Below are 12,769 nucleotides of genomic sequence, written 5' to 3' on the forward strand. Positions count from 1 at the left end.
TCAAACAACACATCAATTTTTGAATCGGCATAATTAATTTCATTTCAAGAGACCCTATCATATGTAGCTGAAACATTAAAAATCTCAAACATATTTATGCTGTAATCCATGTTTGACATCGCAACCATTCTACCCCCTTTATCCGGTTTCATGAATCTTACCCTTTTGTCATTTTTAATTTCTTTTAACAATTCCCTTTCATTTACACTTAAATTATCGACATACAACACTTTGTTTTTTAAATACTTTCTAAACTCAGTTTCACATAAGGTCGAAAAAGGGTGACACTTTTGTGGTAAGATGGAATGAAAGTGCTAGATCTTCTTAGACCCATTGAGCTTGGAATATTGTCCTGTGAAATAACAGTTTTAAATTCAATAATCTAGTGTAACTTCTAAAATTCAATAGCAAACAAGCAATGTCCATTTTGTAATGTGGAACAAATGAAAAACCTTTACTTAACTCACAATGTGTAGAATTCAGGGGTAAAGTAGTGAAATTATACATAACAAAATCACCTTTCCTAAAAATTTCAACACCATCACCATCATTTGCATTGTCAGAGTTAACACATTGGTTTAGTGTCTGTCTCCCTTTCCCTCTCCATCCTCTCCGATTGTATGTCCACTGGTTTCGCTGACCATATCCATTCCGGTCCCCCTGACTTCTCAACTGTTCTGACCTTCTCAGCTCTGGGGGAGGGTCTAAAAAAACTTAATCTCTAATACCATGGGAGTTGCCCTCTCTAAAACTATTATTGTTGTCAAACCCATTCAAACTGACATTAATATTTTCCTTAACACTGTCAATTTCATTGCTTTCATTGTTGATCACAAACACTTCACTAGACTCATTACCATTTGAATTAACATTCACAGGGTGCACATTTTTAGTTGCATAATCACTCATATCTCTTTTTAACTTAAGTTGTTTCTTAGTTATACTTTCTTTTACATACTTTTCTAAATCAACTAGAATTTTGTTGTACATATCTTTATATTCAAAAAAACAATAAGTCACTGGCAATGTTCAAGTTACAAGTAACAATGTCACTTTTAAGTTTTTGCAATTTAGAATCATTGTCTTTAATAATAATACGTACAACCTCCAAACCAGTATTGTTGTACAATTCCGTTAGTTCCTTGTGTGCCGGCGACCCATCCACTATCCCATTCGGTAACCTCCATAAACAAAGACCCTTCGGTACTTGCTTCATTCTCAAGGACTCATTTAGAAAAGCGTTGTCCAATTGTAGACCCCTATATTTTCTAGAAATCCTCTCGAAATCAACCAACTGGCTCCTCAAAGGACGCCCAATATTTTCTTCTTGCCCCACTTCCTTTAGAGCCAGTACTGGAGCTGTAAACCAATCAACCAAACCTCCAGATGTAGACGGGCCCAATATAATGTCTAATTGGTTAGAAATGCTATCAGTCACTCTTGACACGTGCAAACCAGGAAACTCACAATCCTGTGTTGTCCTTGTAACACTCTTCATTCCAACACCTTTCTTTTGGGAGTCAGACACCAAACCAGTCGAACATTGGGTAACAATGCACACAGTTTTTTCATGACTCAGAGCATTCGCAAAGCTAGCTGTCAGCTTTAAAACAGCTTCAGTGAGCTCCTTAATCAATGTTTCCATGACAAGCTCTCCTATATCATCCAGCAGAATTAAACACGGTCCACCAGACAGGGCACACAATAAATCAGAAAAAAACAATGCTTCACCATACACTGGCGAAGTAAAAGTAACAAACTAAACAAGCAAAAAATAAAAAAGATGCACCACACTGGTAACCACGAAAAACGCTGCTTTATTTGAACACAATGGTAGACTAACGGCTTTCACCTTTAATTCACAGGCTTCATCAGAGTCACCATTTTTACACCTCACTTCCTCTTAAATACATTTTTACATATGACATCATAATTTTTCATTACTGCTCCGAGCTAAATTAATAGACAATTAAAAATGTTTAATACATACTGTCTTTTAAAATATATTAAATTTAAATATATAAAAATATTTATTAAAAATCCTATGTTAAAACCAACAATGTCTGGTGAAAATGAAACATATATATATATATATATATATATATATATATATACATATATATATATATATATATATATATATATATATATCAATGTTTCATTTTCACCAGATATATATATATATATATATATATATATATCAATGTATGGGTCTACCCGAGATGGTCGACAAGCCATTTGATCGACAGTCATTTGGTCAACAATTCATTTGGTTGACAGGCAGATTTGCCCCCCTCCCCGGTGTTGTGCGACCCTGGAGTTGATATATATAGTTAGGGGTGTGTGGGGGGACACAGCCCTCCACATTGGGGGGTGTGGGGGGGGCGAAGTCCCCCACATAAAACTGCTTGTCAACCAAATGAGTTTCAATTATATGGCCTGTCGACCATGTGATAGGGGTCCATATATATATATATATATATATATATATATATATATATACACACACACAATGTTATCCTCCTATCCAATTGCCATGTGTCCAAATTAAGACAGTCTGGTCTGAAACAAACATGATTTTCCACTGGGCAGAAAGTGTAGAAAGCCCTAGTAAGCAATCTATGTAAAGAGCAATGCCACTGCATGTTCTTGAAATGAGGGAAGGGAATGTAAGAACAGTGTCTCTTAGCCAAGGCATGTCTACAGTGTAAAGGGTAGTCTTGATAAGCATTGATGCTGTGTTGTTGAAGTAAAATCTGTGAGTACCAGTGTCTGTGTTGTGTTGGTAAAGGTGTGAAGATGGAGTCGGAGCACAAGAGGAAAGGCTGTGTATCTTTCAATTCGGGGGAGGGAGTAGGCCAGGACCATTTTCCCTGTAAGCAGATGTGCCAGAATCTGTCTGACAAAGCAGGCAGGAGTCTGGGAAGTAATGTTAGACCATCAGAGTGTAAATGGTGTAATAGTAGAAATAAGTACTTGATAAGAATAAAACAGGGTGTAGCATGGAAAGGCTACCATGGTGGGCGGGCGCATATGCGATGCCTCGTTTGATGGGATTGAATGTGGTGTTCCAAAAAAAGGCAAAAACAGATTAAAATAGTTTGGCTGTCCAAGCCAAGGGAGAGAAATAAATGGAAAAGAGATAAGAGAGCATGCTCAACAAAATGTTGTTGATGAGATAGACCTTTTTAGTGTAGGACACGAGAAAGGTTTCCCAGAAGGCCATTCTGCTGTTCACTATGGAGATGAGCTTATCAGAGACCATAGAGATATAGGGTGCGGTACCGTATGGTATTCCAAGAATAGTGAGACCAGTGTCCATAAAGGTCTATTCAGTATGTCCTGGGAAAGATGTGGGAAAAACCCCTCGGTTTTGTCATGGTTTAGAGTCAACCCGACCAAGTTGAGGTTGGGAGGTAAGGAAGAGAGCAGCTGTCGTAATTAAGGAAGTTGCCAGCAACTATGGTAATGTCGTCAGCATAAGTCATAAGTGAGGGGACAAAGACCACAGCACATGAGAAAGAGAATGGTGGAAAGGAATGTTGGGCCCTAGTCTTATAGAAAACTGCCGCTATTACCAACATCAATAAAAAACTGCTTAAAGGGCAGCCTTGTTGAATACCATTATGAATCTGGAGGGGATGTCCTGTCAAACCATTAACAACTAGCATGAGAGTGGTAGAAGTATAAATTACAGTGATGCAGTCAGTGAACTTATCCCCAAAATGAAAAGCATGTAAGATGTCAAAGAGTGCTTCATGTGAGATGTTGTTGAAGTCTTTCATTATGTCACGAGAGAAAAGTAGAGGAATATTGTTGTATGCTATAATTAAAAAGAGATTTGAATATATGTAAAAGATCCAAAAGTGGTCAGCTTGATATGCTGTAAATACCTGGGTCAATTATAAAATACAATTGTTTATGGAGTCTTATTTGTAAGATCTTACAAAATAGTTTATAATCCACATTGCACAGCAAGATGGGCCTCCAACTGATAATGTTGGTTTGTGGGCTTTTTTTCCAAATAAATTTAAGAGCGATGTCGAGAAAATGGGGGGGGGTTTCAAAGTCATACCATTCATTAAAAAAGGAGACTATGATCTGGCATTATTCATCAGTCAGACTCTTGTAAAAGTGGTAAGGCCATCTAATCCGGGAACTGATTGCTTTCAGGACAGAAGTTCAATAGCAGTGTGTAATTCTAAAAGAGTGATGGGAGCATCCCAATCCGCACTGAGGGCAGTGGAATTGGAGGTAATGGCCAGTGTGAAGGTTGAGGTTGTTTGCCTTGACATAAATGTGTAAGTTATGAGTGGATGACATCCAAAATGCTTTATCTGTGACAAAGGTGCCGTCCTCTCTTGCGAGTGAAGTAATGAGGGTTTCTTTGCACAGGAGATGTTTCCCTATGAAGGGGAGGAATTGTCCCCCCCTCTCTTTTAAGGAGTGTTTAAGATTACAGAGGGTAGTATGGAGGTGCATACAGTGCAATGTGTGGAGTTGCCTGAGGTGTGAGAGAGAGTGTGAGGAGGCCTGGTGTAATGAAGTATGGAAAGCAGAATGTCTTAGTAGTCATACATTTGAGTTGTCTATGAAAATCTTGTGTGAAAAGTGTATCTGTCTTGAAATTTTACCTTGAAATCCATCCACCATTGAGAGATGGAAGGATAAAGGTCCAGTGAAGTGAGGTGGTCCTCCCACAAGTCTGTAAAGATAGCCTGTCATGTTGGAGTGTCTAGCCAAGAAGCCATGTAATGTGTAGTGGCCTTTCCTCACCCAATGACATTATGGGAGCCAAAGGTGAAGGAAAGGGCTTTGTGGTCAGTAAAGGACAGAAGTGTGGAAGAGTAAGCTGTACATGTGAGGGCAGGGGAATAACAGCAGTAGTCAATTCTAGTTCAGAAGGAAGTATGAAATAAAGTGTTTTTGTCTGTCCCTGCTATGGTGGGGTTGGTAGCGTTTAAAAGATCTAAGCATTTAACAATATCATGTTCCCTCTGTTAAGATGGGGGAATTAAAGTCTCCAAGGAGGAGAATGGGACAGTCTATCAGCAAAAAAGGATGTAAGATATCAAACAATTTGCATCTTGAAGTAACATTAGGAAAAGAATATAAAACTATACATCAAACAAAACTGTCATTGCAAAGTACATCTACAATCAGTAAAAACTCTGGTAAAATATGCATGATCTCTCGTATGACAATGCTATGCTTTCTATACAAAAATAAAATACCAGAGTGAGAATCATTACCAAAAGACCAAATGGCACCATTATTCCAGAGTGCCTCAGATTGTATTTGGGAGGTTTCAGTGAGCTGCCCTATATCAAGCAAGCAAATAATATCCATTGTGAGGGTAAGGATCCAGTCCAGAATTTGCAGACATCTATCCAGACAAACCATTCTATTAACATTACAAAATGTTAGTGAAATGTCAACCATTGGGAATGTCTGTTTCCTCCGGGATAGTAAGCCATTTATTACGCTTAGATCCTGCTTTCTTGCAGTGTGGTACAGGTGGCAAAGAGGCTTGTAAGGCCATAACAGTGTCAGAGTCATCAGCTGATAAAGTCAAAGCCACAGGTGAGAAAGGGTTTAAATCCAGAGGGATGAAAACAGGGTGCGGATCCTCTGGCAATGGTGTATTGGTCAGAGTGCAGTGAGAAGGAGTGTCCTGATGAGCTGTAGGAGAAGAAAGTTTAGAATCAGGAGGATCCACATGCATTCCTTGGGAGTGTTCTATCAAAGGCGGGGGTGATGGCATGAGATGTTCAACTTGATGTGGTTTCTCAGGTGGTGGAGGCTGTGCCGAAGAAGCAGACTGCTCAGTGGAAGATTCTTTGTGACGTGATGAAGTATCCGGAGAGGTGATGAAGTATCCGGAGAGGTGGTCTGAAAAGTGGACTGGGATCCTAGAAAGACTGCAAGTCACTCCAACCATGAATGTTGCAATATAAACATCTATCAGGACAGGCCCTAGTAAAATGGTCCATAGAGTCACACCTGGTGCATTCCCATGAAGGACATTGGGTAATAAGATGTTGAAAAGAACCGCAGAAAAAGCAGGAGCTAGGCTGCCCTGCATAACACACCAAGCCTCGTTGACCGGAGATGAAGCAGACACCAGGAAGATGCTTGATGCCACCCTGCTGAATGTGGAGTTCTAGTAGATTGTCCAGGAGCCATCCCATAGTCCATCCATGTCAGGATCATGTGTTTTGGTGATGGAAAAGACTTTTGTGCAGTGTTGTAAAAGGTATTGCTCAATGTCCCATTCCTAGACATAGATCATATGAAACTGAATGTTGACCCTTTTGTGGACATTGACAATAAGGATGGAGATTGAATAATCCTACCAAGGAGATCGGCCTTTTTAACTGAAGAAAGCGGTATTAAAGGCCATGGCTCCTTCTTGAGTTTCAAAAAAGAGGTCAGCATTGTCCTCCTGCCTTACATGGACCATAGCACACACGGAACTTAATGAAACACCTAATGGCCGAATGATGGAATGCCAAATTAATTTCCTTGACAGAGGCCTGTTGAGGTCAGATTTAAGCTGGATAAGTGGTTTGAAAATCGGTCTAGGTTGAGCAGCATGTGGCGTAGCCATGATAAGGAGTAGACTGATGACCTGCTGAAGCATAAGAGTGGAGAAGCTCCGAGAGGATTTGTTACACCTGATCTGATATGGTATTGACCATTTGTGTGGCTGTAATCTGAGGCATGGAGTCCTGATGGGTAGGAGTAGGAGCAAAGATGTTAGGAATAGGAAGACAGTGTCCATTTTGGTAGTCCAATCAGATGTAGACTGTGTACATCCTGGCGGAAATCTGCGTCAGTCAATGTCGTAGAAGATTGAAGAAAGGATGCTTGTCATGACACTGGCAGTGATGTTGGCTTACAATTTCAGGAGACAGAGAGACTGGGTTGCTTAATGTCATCATTGAGACTGGTGGCATACTTTGGAGTGTGGAAATGTGAAGAGAAAACCTGATTGTCCAAGGTGTTGTGTGCTGACAGAGATTTGTTCCCTTACAAGTAAGGTGTTGCTGATTTTCCAAGGATGAAAATGAAGCAGATTTAGCATGGGACAAATTATTTACTTTTTCAACTTCAGGGTCTTCGATAGAGAAGTCTGGCCAAAAGAAGCAGTTGTTTGTATGATGGCAGCATCGGCATTGTTGGTTGTTGCAGTGAATCATCTATGCCTCCCGAAAAGTCAGCAGTTGAGGGGGTTATTTCGTTGAGATCTGCATTGTCCATGAAGGAGGAAGGAGGTGGAAGCATTATGGTAGATGTCTGCGCTATGTTGGTGGAAGGAATAAAGTTATTTAATGCAGAAATGGGAGAATCAAGCTGTGCCAGTTGCTCTAAAGCTGTTCTGTTTATTCCCTTTAACGGAACTGTTGTATTGTGAGTAACAGTAAAACTGTTAATATCATGAATGTTGGCAGTCTTAATGTTTTGCTGCATACTGGTTATGGAAGGCTTTTCACTCTTCAAAACTGGGTGTTTTTAGTACAGTAAAGGTAGAGGAGGAGAACTGTCTATTAAAGCATATTGAGGTCTGCTGCTGCCCGTTGCTGCCACTGTTTCTGAAATAAAAAGATTTCAGAGGTCCGTTTTGTCCTAAGTGTGAGATTGTGGATCAAAAGCAATTGCTCTAGTTCCTGTCTCCTTTTGTGTGAAATTGGGGAAAGGGAGGATAGGGGTGTAGAAAGTGCAAAAGGAGGTGATACATGCTTCATAGTCAAGGTAGCAGTTGTAACATCAGCAGCATGAAGCATGGAAGTGCACTTCTGCAGAGCTGTAGAGTGCTGCTTGTCTGTAACTGCTGCTAAGGATGTATTTAATAGCAAGTAGAGTATGTCAGTAGTGAGTCAGCATGATTCTGATCTCTATCTGTGCACAGATTGTGTAAAAAGTCTGAAGTGACTATGCAAAGTAGGCACTTTCTCTGTCCCAAACTCGAGTTCAAAGTCACCATAACAGCCAAATCTCTCAAAATCTCAGAATCCGGCAAGCAAGAGTTGGAATTCATCAATGTAGGAAGCCAGAGTGATAAGTTAGAAGGAGAAATATCTGAAGTAGCCATTTTGACAGAATAAAGGAAGTTTCCTTCACTGACTGATGGAGAGCTAGACATAACACGTCTGCGTTATACCAGAGTCAAGACTGCAGTGCCCCTTTGTAGGGTGCAGAGTACCCTGTGTACCTGTAGATTTTCAGCCTCCTGGCTTCACCCCTTTTAGAGAAAATCAAGTTTTCAAGCGGTAGTTTCCTCTATGCACAAAATGCTGAAAATGCAGAGAGAAAGCAAAAATCAGTAAACGGTCATGATGAAAGCAAAAGTTACGCCAGGGGTAGGAATGCAGAGGCCTTTTGCAGGGTGCAGAATACCCAGTATGCCTGTAGAGTTTCAGCCTCCTAGCTTTACCCCTCTTGGAGAAAATCAAGTTTTCGAGGGGAAGTTTTCTCTACCAATATAAGCACAAAGAAAGCTAAAAACAGTAAACGGTCATACAGAAAGATGTTATGCCATAGCCAGGACTGCAGTGCCCCTTTGTAGAGTCCAAAGTACCCTATTTACATGTAGAGTTTCAGCCTCCTAGCTTTAAACATCTTGGAGATATGTCAAGCTATAAGGGGTAGTTTTCACTATGCAGAAAAGGCTGGAAATGCATAGGGAAAGCTAAAAGCAGTAAACGGTCATACAGCATGAAGAAGTTATGCCAGAGCCAGGACTGCAGTCCCATTTTGTAGGGTTCAGGGTGTCCTGTCCACCTGTAGACTTTCAGTATCCTAGTTTGGGAGAAAATCAAGTTTTCAAAGGGTAGTTTTCTCTGTCTATACATGCACAGATAAAGCTAAAGATCGTAAACAGTCATACTGAAAGAAGTTATGCCAGAATCATGATTGCAGTGCCCATTACTAGGGTACAGAGTACCCTGTGTACCTGTAGAGGTTTAGCCTCCTAGCTTAACCCACTTGGAGAAAGTCAAATTTTCAAGGGGTCGATTTCACCATGCAGAAAAGGCAGGAAATGCATAGGGAAAGCTAAAAACAGTAAATGGTAATACTGAAAAAAGAAGTTATGACACAGCCAGGATTGTAGTGGCCTTTTCTATGGTGCAGAGTACCCTGTGTACCTGTAGAGTTTCTGCCACTTAGCTTTGCCCCTCTTGGAGAAACTGAAGTTTTCAAGGAGTAGTTTTCTCTATGCAGAAAAGGCTGAAAATGCATAGCGAAAGCTAAAAACAGTAAACGGTCATACTGAAAGAAGTTATGTCACAGCCAGGACTGCAGTGCCATTTTCTACTGTGCAGAGTACCCCATGCACCTGGAGACTTGAGCCTCCTAGCTTTACCTCTCTTGGTGAAAGTCAAATTTTCAAGGGGTAGTTTCCTCTTTGCAGAAAAGGCTGAAAATGCATATGAAGAGCTTAAAACAGTAAACGGTCATACTGAAATAATATGTTATGTCAGAGCCAGGACTACAGTGCCCTTTTATAGTGTGCATACCATCCTGTGTACCTGTTGAGTTCCAGCCTCCTAGATGTACCACTCTTGGAGAAAATGATGTTTTCACAGATAACCTTCACTACGCATATATGCATAGGGAAAGCTAAACACATTAAATGGTCATACTGAAAGAAGACATTATGCCAGAACAAGAATTGCAGTGCCCTTTTGTAGCATCCAGAGCACCCTGTTGACTTGTAGAGTTTCAGCCTACTAGCTTTACCCTCTTGGAGAAAATCAGGTTTTCAAGGGGTAGTTTTCTTTATGCATGTATGCCTAGGGAAAGCTAAAAATATTAAGCGGTCATACTGAATGAAGAAGTTATGCCAGAGCCAGGATTGCAGTGCCTTTTTGTAGGTGCATAGTACCCCATGCACATGTACAGTTTCAACCTCCTAGCTTTACCCCTCTTGTTGATCGTCAAATTTTCAAGGGGTAGTTTTTACTATGCTGAAAAGGATGGAAATGTATAGCGAAAGCTAAAAACAGTAAATGATCATAATGAAAGAAGAGTTTATGCAAGAGCCAGGATTTCAGTGTCCTTTCACAGGGTGAAGAGTACCCTGTGTAGCTGTAGATGATCAGCCTCCAAGCTTTACCCCTCTTGGAGAAAATCAACTTTTCATGGGGTAGTTTTCTCTATCAATATATGCACAGAAAAAGCTAAAAACATTAAACGGTCATACTGAAAGAAGACGTTATGCCAGAACAAGGATTGCAGTGATATTTCTAGGGTAGAGACTACCCTGTGTACCTGTAGAGTTTCAGCCTCCTTGCTTTACCCCTCTTGCAGAAAGTCAGATTTTCAAGGGGTAATTTTCACTATGCAGAAAAGGCTGGAAATGCATAAGGAAAGCTAAAAACAGTAAATGGTCATACTGAAAGAAGTTAAGACAGAGCCAGGACTGCAGTGCCGTTTTGTAGTGTGCATACTATCCTGTGTACCTGTAGAGCTTCAGCCTCATAGATGTACCACTATTGGAGAAAATGAAGTTTTCACGGGCAGCCTTCTCTATGCATATATGCGTAGGGAAAGATAACCACAGTAAACGGTCATACTGAAAGAAAATTTTGCTCCAGAGCTAGGATTGCATTGCTCTTTTGTAGCGTCCAGAGTACCATGTTTACATGTAGAGTTTCAGCCTACTAGGTTTACCCTCTTGGAGAAAATCAAGTTTTCAAGGGGTAGTTTTCTCTACACTTACACATAGGGAAAGCTAAAAACAGTAAAGGGTCATTCTGAAAAAGAAGTTATGCCAGAGTCAGGAGTGCAGTGCCCTTTTCTAGAGTGCAGAGTACCCTTGTACCTGTAGAGTTTCAGCCTCCTAGTTTTATCCCTCTTGGAGAAAATCAACTTTTGAAGGTGTAGCTTTCTCTATGCAGAAAAAGGCTAAAACCAAAATACTGTGAACAAACCCAGGGTATAACCAATGTAAATCCAATAAAAAAAGACCTAAAGGCCATAAATCAAATGATTAACTTTGACTCCTATAATTTAACAATCCAGACAAGTGATCAGCATTGAACCATTAAAATATTAACTGTAAGAAGAAAATATTTTGTTTTAAAAAGCCAAAGTTCCATAAATTGTCAAAGTTCCATAAAGATAAACATAGAGATTTATGTCATTGGTCAAAGTAATGCATAAATTACAACCATTAGATATTATTGGCCAAATAAAAAAGTGGCTGAGGATAGGGGAAAACAGGAAATGGCCACAAGATTAGAAAGTATATGTGAGAAAGGAAAAGCAGAAAACCTTGGACAATAATAAAAAAAAAAATAGCAGCTAGCATGCCAATAAACATTCCATTTATCATAAAAACCTAATGAAATAAAAATGAGCATAAAAATAAACGAGAAGCCCATTAAAACTAAAAATAAGAGAGTCTTTAAACAAGCAACAGCATATTATAACAATGTCAACCACCTTATTGTTTAAAAATAAATATTAACATTATTAAATATATATATAAGCAAAGGGATCCCAATAACTTGAAAATAAAAAGCCAAACTAAGAGGAGACAACTGAGAACTTTGGTGACCACAATTGTACTTTTTTACTTTTATTTTCTTTTTATGCAGAAATGGCTGGAAATGTATAATGAAAGCTAAAAACAGTAAGCGGTCATACTGACAGAAGAAGTTATGCCAGAGCCAGGATTTCAAAGGCATTTTGCACGGTGCAGAGTACTATGTGTACTTTTAAAGTTTCAGCCTCCTGGGTTTAATCCTCTTGGAGGGAAACCAAGTTTTCAGAGGGAAGTTTTCTTTATCAATATATGCACAGGAAAGCTAACAACACTAAACAATCATACTGAAATAAAAAGTTATGCCATAACCAGGATTGCAGTGTTGTTTTTGTAGGGAGCAGAGTACCCTGCATACTTCCAGAGCTTCAGCCTCCTAGCAATACCTCTCTTGGAGGAAAATCAAGTTTTTGAGGGGTAGTTTTCTCTATGCATGTTTGCTTAGGGAAAGCTAAAAACAGTAAACGGCCATAATAAATGAAGAAGTTATGCCATAGCCAGGATTGCAATGCCCTATTCGATGGTGCAGAGTACCCCATGCACTTGTAGAGTTTCAGCCCCCTAACTTTACCCGTCCTGGAGATAGTCATGTTTTCAAGGAGCAGTTCTCACTATGCATAAAAGGCCATTAATGCACAGGGAAAGCTAAGAACAGTAAACTGTCATACAGAAAGAAATGTTATGCCAGAGTGAGGGCTCAGTGCCCCTTTGTAGAGTGGAGAGTACCATGTATACCTGTAGATTTTCAGCCTCCTGGCTTTACCCCTCTTAGGAAAAATCAATTTTTCAAGTGGTAGTTTCTTCTATGCACAAAAGGCTGAAAATGCAGAGGGGAAAGCTAAGACAAGTAAATGGTCAAAATGAAAGATGACGTTATGCCAGAGGCAGGCCTTCTGCAGGGTGCAGAATACCCTGTGTGCCTTCAGAGTTTCAGCCTCCTAGCTTGACCCGTCTTGAAGAAAATCAAGTTTTCAAGGGGTAGTTTTCTCTATCAATATAAGCACAGGGAAAGCTAAAAACATTAAAGGGTCATACAGAAAGAAGTTGTTATGCCATAGCCAGGACTCCAGTGCCATTTTGTATTGTCCAGAGTACCCTGTTTACCTGTAGAGTATCAGTCCCCTATATTTATCCCTCTTGGAGATAGTCAAGGTTTCAAGGGGTAGTTTTCACTATGCAGAAAAGGCTGGAAATGCATATAAAAATAGTAAATGGTCA

The sequence above is a fragment of the Protopterus annectens genome, chromosome 3.part0, assembly GCF_019279795.1.
Source record: "Protopterus annectens isolate FY-2018-M chromosome 3.part0, PAN1.0, whole genome shotgun sequence".
NCBI classification, from domain to species: Eukaryota; Metazoa; Chordata; order Ceratodontiformes; family Protopteridae; genus Protopterus; species Protopterus annectens.